General features: G+C 37.7%; 1 protein-coding gene across 1 annotated transcript in view; it reads right to left on the reverse strand.

Moving 5' to 3' along the window:
* Positions 1-6,871, reverse strand: part of ZNF45 (zinc finger protein 45) — a 56,980-nt gene that overhangs the window by 38,082 nt on the left and 12,027 nt on the right. The window lies entirely within an intron of this gene.

Raw genomic sequence — 6,871 nt, forward strand, 5'->3', positions numbered from 1 at the left:
GGTTGATTGGTGAGTGATCTCTGCGGTATCCAACACAGGGGCCAAGGGAGACCAGCAGGGTGAGGGAGAACATGGTAAGAAGTGGTGCTCACTTTTTCCATCCCCTCCCTAACATGATTCTACCATGCTACAAGTGACAGCCAGAAAACCATTGTTTCCAGTGACCATGCTTGTGTGTGACATTCTGCCAGAAAACTGAGCCAGACAGCTCAAGTCAAGATCATTGCTTTACTTTGTATTTACTACTGTTATGAGTCAATTGGTTCCACTTCAAGTCTCTGCTTAAATTCCTGGCACTAAAACAAAACAAAAACAAACAACAAGAACAAAAACATGGAAGCCTTACAACTATCCAAGTCCTTTTCTCATCCTCCTTTATGTTATAGTGGTCATATGTATTGTATCTACATACATTGAAAAACCAAGCAGACATTATGATTTTTTATTCAAACATCATGCATATGTTAAAGAACTTAAAAGGGGAAATACTGTATTATATTTACTTAAATATTTAGCATTTCTGTTGCTTCCTGAGATTTTTCATCTGCTATCATTTCTCAACATTTCCTTTAGAGTAGGTCTGCTGGTGATGAATTCTCTCAGTTTTCCTTCATCAGAAAATGTCTATTTTGTCTTCACTTTTGAGTTTTTTTCCTGGCTTGACAATTCATTTCTTTCAGCACATTTAAGATGTTGCTCCACTGTCTTCTCACATACATGGTTTTTAATTCAAAATACACAGTGATGTGAAACATTGTTCTCCTATTTATAATGTATAATTTTTTCTACATGTTTTTAAGCATTTTAAAAGTTCACCTTTGGACTTTTATAGTTTAACTATGATAAGTCTGATGATTTTGATTTTAACATGTTTGGGTTTTATTGAGCTTCTTGAATCTGAAAAACGTATGTCTTTTACCAAATTGGAATTTTCAACTATTATTTCTCCAAACTTTCTCTTATTCCTCTTTCTTCTCTCCTTCTGGAATTCCAATGACATAACACAAATATTAGGCTTTTTGATATTGACCCAAAGGTCACTGAGGCTCAGTGGAGTTTTTTCTAATTTTTCTTTCCCTACTTCAAACTGGATACTTTCTACTGATCACTTTTAAAGTTTACTGAGCTGCCTTTGTCATCTCTACTCTGCTTTTATGCCCCTTCATTGAATTTTTAAATTTTAGTTATTGTATTTTAAAGTTCTAAAATTTCAATTTGGTTGTTTTTATAGTTTCTATTTCTCTCCTGAGAACTTTTATATTTCCATTCATTTCAAGAGTGTTTACCTATACTTCATGGAGAATGGTGATAATATCTGCTTTATTACTGTAATAAAATAATCTTTGCCTTGTAATTCAAACATTTGATATATTTAGGGGTTGATAACTCTTGGTTGTCTTTTCTCTTGAAGTTGATCAGATATTTCTGGGTTCTGTGTATCAAGTAATTCTGGACTATATCCTGGACATTTTTAATATAACATTATAAGACTGTGGTTCCTATTAAGATCGTTGGAGTATATTGATTTTTTGTTTCAGCAGACATTCAACTGGGTTAGGTTCAAATCACAAATTATGCCTCACTTTCTGTATGTGTTGGTTCCAAAACCCTGGATATATTGTTTGGGTCTGTCATTCATTGAGCCATTCAGAAATTAGTGAGTTCTTTTTTTTAAAATATTTTATTTATTTATTTATTTGAGAGCGAGAGCATGAATGTGGGGAGGGGCTGAGGGACCAGGAGAGGCATAAGCAGACTCCCTGCTGAGTGTGGAGCCCGGTGTCAGATTCCATCCCAGGACCCTGAGATTATGACCTGAGCTGAAATCAGACACTTAACTGATTAAGTCACCCAGGCACCCCAGAAATTAGTTGAGTTCTGAGCAATGTCTTTTCTACACTTCTTTGGGTATGCTGTGAATGTGCAGCTTAGGGGTGAGCCTGGAAATTGTATCAGTTCATCCATAGAACCTGAGTATCTCCTTCTTTAGCAATGTCCTCTTTTGAATCACCTCTCACACTTTGGATTGTAAGGGCCCTCTTTCCAAGTTTCTTTGACCCAAAAGATGAGATTCTCTCAGAGTTTTAGCCACCCTATCACATACTGCTGTACTACTGGGCCACCGTTACAGTGGTGAAAGAAAGTTAGATATATAATGACCATTCCTCCCCACCCTCTACATAACAAAAGCTCTTTTCTCAGTTCCTGTATCTAGAGAAATGGGTTTTAACTCAGGATTTCATATGCACTGACATCAGTGCAGTTCCATCACTGGTGCTGACCTTGGGCAGGCACCAGGAATGGAGGGCGGGTGTAGAACAGAAGAAAAGGGGGATTCCCCCCCCAATACTCTCAGGGTCACAGGGACCCTCTTTTCTAGTGCTCTGGTCAGAGGATAAGTTTCTCTCAGGATTTTTGCCTCTCTGTTCCCAGGGTGTTTCCCAGTTTGGCCAACCGTCAGTTCAAAGCCAGGAGATAAAAGAAGGGGCAAAATAAATAAGTAAATAGAAGGAAATTCACCTTGCCATACTAATTGATCTTCAAGTTTTGATTCTCTCCTTAATCTGCCTGCTATTATCTGCTTTACAAAATCCTCAGGTAGTTGCTCTTTGTATTTTATCCAGAGTTTTTGGTTGTAATCCATGGGGGAGATTGGCTGTAGTGGGCTTAGTACATCTCAGCTGTGCCTGTAATGTTCCATTTACTTTTATGCTTTATATTGAACTTATTGCATATGTTACATTTATATATGCTTTAAATCACACAACAAAATGTTAGAGTTTTGTTTAAACAGTCATGTGTTTTAAAGACACTGAGAGTAGCCCACATATTTACTATTTTGTGCACACTTCTTTTCTTCCTAACAATCTGGTTTTTTTTTATTATGTTCAGTTAGCCAACATATAGTTCATCATTAGTTTTTGATGTAGTGTTCAATGATTCATTAGTTATGTATAATACCCAGTGCTCATCACAACAATCTATGTTTTCATTTGATATCTTCCCTTCAACCTGCAGAAATTCCATTAGCATTCCCTGTAGTTAAGGTCTTCTGATGATAAATTCTCTTTTTTTTTTTAATCTAAAAGTATCTTCATTTTGCTTTCATTGTTGGAGGATATTTTTACTGGATGAATAATTTGGGGTTATTCTTTCTTATTTCTTTTCTTTTGGCCCTTTAATTATGTTACTCCATTGTCTTCAGTCTTTCAATCTTTTAATGAAAAGTCAGCAATCATTTGTATCATTTCCCCCTTATGTAATGTGTCCTATTTATATAGCTTCTTTCACAATTCTCTTTATATTTGCTTTAAGACAGTTTTATTATGTTGTGTCTCCCTGTAGTTTGTTTTGTTATTTATCCTTCTTAGAGTTCCCTGAACTTCTTGAATCTGTAAATTTATATTTTTCACTAAATTTTTATTCCAAGGATGTACTGTATCCTGGAGGATGGCACTCCATTCTTGTAAAGTATATCCTCCAACCTGGCATTTTAGCTGTGTCCTCAAAAGGCCTTCTGATGCTTTATCAGGTTGGCAGCTTTTGTTGGTACAATATATAATACAATGGAACCTATGGTCCTGGGCCAACTCCTGCATCTCCTTTCCAGCAAAGTAGGTTCCTGGTTGGATGGAATGTTATTGGGGTCCATGACAATGGTCAAAAGCTCTGTAAGCCTTCATATGCTAGTACTAGCTGAAGCCCTGAGGACAGGAAAGGTAAATCCATAATCAGAATATGTGTTAATTCCTGTCCAGTGTGGAAGTAGTTCTGCTTTGCCATCAAATGGTTGGTTGGTCTCCTTGAGGGACTGTGCCATATCTGGGACTCTGAATTTGTCTCTGTTGTTAGCAAGCTGAATATTTTGTGGCACTAATAGCTACATCAACTTTGGTAAATGAAAGCCCATGCTGTTTGGCCCATGGGTAACTTCTATCCCTGCCACCATCGTGCCACAATTAGGAAAACAATGACAAAGAATAGATGATATTAACTGACCACATCATTTTGTCTACCTGATGTACTGTCTCATTCACAGTACATGCTCTCTGTGGGTTTTAATGTAAAATACAAAATTGTTTACATACACTTCATGCCTACTACCATTTCTCTCCACATCCCTCCACCCCAGGCCTCCTTTTCCTTGATCTTCCAATCTTGTTCTCAGATACCTTACTAATTGACAATCCATGCACCACTGCACATGAGGCCATATATATTCTAACTTTAGGTCACTTTTCCTTTCACACAAAGGGAATTACCACATATACTGATAAAATTATTTTTTTTTAAGATTTTATTTATTTATTTGACAGAGAGAGGGATAGTGAGAGCAGGAACACAAGCAGGGGGAGTGGGAGAGGGAGAAGTAGGTTTCCTGCTGAGCAGGGAGCCCGACGTGGGGCTCGATCCCAGGACCCTGGGACCATGACCTGAGCCGAAGGCAGACACTTAACAACTGAGCCACCCAGGAGCCCTGATATACTCATAAAATTCTTACTCCACTGGGAGACTTTTCAGGGCCACTCCTGAATGGTGCTATAGTGTACTGTCCATCTATTTCTGGCTTGTATACTGAATGGATGAATATGTGAATCAAATTTTTCCTCCTCTATCAGCTGGTCATAAATGATCCCCCATGAAGCCATACATACATTTATGAGCTGAGGGAGAGGTACTGATGCAACCATGGTGAATGAAATGGAGCCTGGGTTACATATTCATGTGACCTGCTTGTGCACTCTGGTCCTGAAAATGCTTGATTCCAGATGTACCACTTTTGTCTACAGTGGGCGGTTATGACTTGGTGGGTCTGAGAGAACCCAACTCACAGTGGACAGTTATAGGCACTATAGGAACTACAGCCTACAGAAATGCATACTGAGGTATTTAGTATTTTATTAAAAATTGAAGGAAATATAACTTTAAAAGTCAATGTAAAGAAAGAGAACACCAAAATAAAACTATTATCACTGATAATGACCACTTTGACATTCAAAGTTAACATTTTTTAATTGTGATAAGGCCTTACACAGGAACTAAAACTCTAATTTTGCATTTCACTGGATTACTGGTAACAATGTATTAATTACCTATAATTTGAAGTATGGCAAGTAGTTCTCTGTTGACAAATTGAATGGTCTTAAACAGGCAGTCTTCTCTGAATCAGTTTTCTCTTCAGCAAATAGAAATAACAATGATGCCTGACACAGAATTCAGGACATGACTCCCTAATCCTAGTCCTACTTATCTGCTCTAAGCCAAACTGCCTCTCTATGTATAAATTATGTCTTTAGTCCAGGACTTTTCAAACTTAACTATAAAAATTCCTTCACAGCTTAGGAGAATGGAAGCTTACCTCTGGGACAGAAGACAGACACAAAAACTGCAACCTCTTGCATACAGAGCATGTGACTATGAATTCCCTCTTTTGTGAAAGATATGCTGATTTGTATTCTTCCCCTTGAAAAAAATCTATCTGAACATAAAATATCCAAATGATTTGACAGATAAATGACAAATCCTCTTTTACCCAAATCTTAAAGTTATTGCTCCGAAAAGATGTAATATTCCTCTCTTTATTTCATTGCTGAGAAGAGTAAAAAGGTTTATGGTCACTCACAAATATACACAGTCTTAATATCACAGGATTTTATAATCATATAATCAAAATCATACATATCCAGCTCAAAGTCATGCAGCTCCTCACACAAGTCTGTTCACACCGGGATTCACATTTACAGTATCTACAGAACGCACACATAAGAAAAGCATATCTTTCAAAATATCACATAAATTTTAAGTCATACAGATAAAAACATATAATCTCATAGCTAAAGTCACAATCTAATAGGCCTCAAAAAAATGCATCATATTATATAATTCCATACACAGTCACAAAGGCACTCAAACTTTTTATTGCCTATTCCCCAAGAGTCTGGGAAAGAAAAAAATTTTAGGAGACTGAAAAACATGTTCCAAACTTCACTTTCAAGGTACTCAGGCAGCTGGGGAAGGAAATGTTGCACTCCATACTGGGGCCATGGAGGGGCTCTCATGAGAGAAGCTCAGAGTTCACAGGCAGTTGCACCTAAAGTCGGAGGGTATGGTGCTGTATTCCCAAGTCCCAATGGGGAGGTGGAAGAGGTATTAAGATGGATAGAAATCTGGTTTGATTTGACTAAGATGCCGGGCTGCATTATGACTTTCATGGGCCCCTTCTTCCATAAAAAAAAGAGAATAAAAATTGTATTTTATGATTGTTTAGGTATAGTAATAATAATAAATTAAATATTAACGTTTCTTTGACAAACATTTGCTTAATTATGACTTTAAAGACTTAAAAAAATAAAATAAAAAAATAACAATAAATAAATAAATACAAGACTTTTTGTGTGCCTCCAAAAGTAATGTGGGCCCCAGGCATTTCGCCACTGTGCCTCATGAATGAGTCAGCCCTTCTAGGATGTGTCTTGGACAAAAGTCACCGAGACTCATTGTTAATGGAAAGAACTTACTGGGCATGAAGAATTTGGGGGTTGGAATGTAGGTGTGAGGAGGAACAGGGCTTAATAAGTTTTATATAACCTCAAAATCTGACATACAAGGCACTATCACATCCAGAGAACAAACTCTGAAACAAATCACAACCAGGAACACAATACCCCCCCCCCCCCCCCACACACAGTTACAGACACACAATGGGTTCCACGGTGTCACAAAGAATGAAAACCCAAACACACCTATACCTGCCGAGTCACTGTTTCTTTAAAACAAATGCATAGGGACGCCTGGGCGGCTTAGTCGGTTAAGCGTCTGCCTTCGGCTCAGGTCTTGATCCCAGAGTCCCGGGATCCAGCCCCGCTTGGGG

Source organism: Phoca vitulina, unplaced genomic scaffold (genome assembly GCF_004348235.1).
Source record: "Phoca vitulina isolate PV1807 unplaced genomic scaffold, GSC_HSeal_1.0 scaffold52, whole genome shotgun sequence".
NCBI lineage: Eukaryota > Metazoa > Chordata > Mammalia > Carnivora > Phocidae > Phoca > Phoca vitulina.